Here is a 2,070-nt window from a genome sequence, read left to right on the forward strand (position 1 = left end):
TCATTGGTATCAAAGTGAAACATTTTTATAAATTTAACATTAGCCTTTTGAACATCTGGATTTCACTGAGTAATACAGTATATTAAAATGGTTTGATTTATAGAATTGATCCATTTGAAACTCTATAAATATCTGCACCCCCAGTAAATATCTCCCCCCTTACTCCAGTTTTGACACTACAGGGCAATATTTTGAATTGAAACGTTCCATAATGGCCTTTTTCAGTCACCTATAACAGTGTAAGCACTAAATTATAGTTGTATAATTATGTAAAAATGGACATATGTTCAAAATGTGACCTTCCTTTGACATTTTTGTATTGTGTAAATACTATGGAATGAATCCATTTTGGTTGCCATGGCTATATATTTTTCTCATCACTTACGGTTTTTGTAGTACCTAGCATAGTGTACACCACTCTAGCACTGAGGTTAAGAAAACTGGTTTGAGTTCCAGCTTACTAACCAGGTGGTGCTCAAAACACAGTGGTGGGCTGAGGGCCACGAAAGTCTGTTCTCTGAAGTTGGTGTGTGATGTGTAAATTTATAACCTAATTCTCCTTTTGACTTCTCCTCAATGCACTAGTTAAAAAGATTATAGCTGTGAAAGGACAGCATTCTAGTAAATCATCTAACACAAAAACATCGCTACACAAAATGGCGTGCTGGCCCAGTATTTGCTTCTTTCATGACCACCTGGGGGGGATTAACTTGTTTTTTTTAAGAGCTTGTTTTGCAGAACTGGAAAAATAATGAACAAACAGCAAAAGGGGCATGTAGCCCCTTAAGCACCTACCAGACCCCATTCTGAGAAGTCACATAAGACCAGCCTAACAGAAAACAACTGCTCTGGAAAACAAACTGCCTTTTGCAATAACAACTGCTTTGCTCTTTATAACTCCAATAAAAAGCCAAGCTACTCATCCTTGAGGCTGGCATTTCTTCTTCCTTTCATGCTGTTCCCTTTCCTCCCTTGGAAAGTAAAATAAACTTGCTTTAAAACCTATCTTAATCTTTGAGTCAAGAATTCTTTCTCATCCTGTGATACAAACACCCCTAACAAGCTGTAATTGTCACCTTTGGAGGGATAACAGAGACCCAGAGACTGTGACACTTTTTTCATAATTCCCAGAGTTTTAACATGTAGGGTATGTATTAAAATATTCATATTTCATACTATATATGTTATATGTGACACATATATGGTACATACAAAATATACGCACCCGACAAGACAGTGCAGACTTCAGTACTTCACATACAACCACTTTTGCCATATCCATATACCAAATGAACATTATTTACTCAACATATTTCTTTTTAGGATTTTAGTTAGTTTTTTTTTTTGTTTTAGAGACAAAGTCTTGCTATGTTGCCCAGTGCACTGGAGTGCAGTGACTATTGATAGGTACAATCATGGCACGTGACAGCCTTGAACTCCTGGGCTCAAGAGATCCTCCTGCCTCAGCCTCCTGAGTAGCTGGGACTATAGGCATGTGCCACCATGCCCAGCTCAACGTATTTCTTTAAATTGGCATACATTTTAAAACTTAAATAAACGGATGCTCAGTCTAAAGTGCAGGGTGCATTTATCCCTGGTGGCACTGATGGGCACAGCCCTAAATACCAGTGAATCATAAAGTGAGAGATATGGTCCCTTCCCTAGTCTCTGTCAGCCTCTGTGGTGTCACGGGAGGAAAGTCTCAGTTTGGAACTAGTACATCTTTTGACAATAGAAGAGCAGATATCAGGCTCAGAGCCTCCACCAAACAGTGGTATTTAGCTAGAATTCAGTAACTGTTTTGTTTTTGTTGTAACCACAGAATATAAGGGGAAAAAAGAAATCACTTAGAAAAAAAGTTTTGTGTTCAAATATTCTCCTTTAAGAACATACATTGTGAAATAAAGTTAATTTTATTGAAAAAGACATAAGCAAATATGTTAGAATTTAGCATGTTGCTGCTACTTTAATCAAAGTAGTTCACGGTTATTGGAGGGATTTCTTCAAACAGCCACACTGAGACTCAGAAAAGAAACAGGAATGCCAGGTCAAGAAGGCAGACCTGGCGGG

Source organism: Propithecus coquereli, unplaced genomic scaffold (assembly GCF_000956105.1).
Source record: "Propithecus coquereli isolate 6110/MARCELLA unplaced genomic scaffold, Pcoq_1.0 Scaffold388, whole genome shotgun sequence".
NCBI classification, from domain to species: domain Eukaryota; kingdom Metazoa; phylum Chordata; class Mammalia; order Primates; family Indriidae; genus Propithecus; species Propithecus coquereli.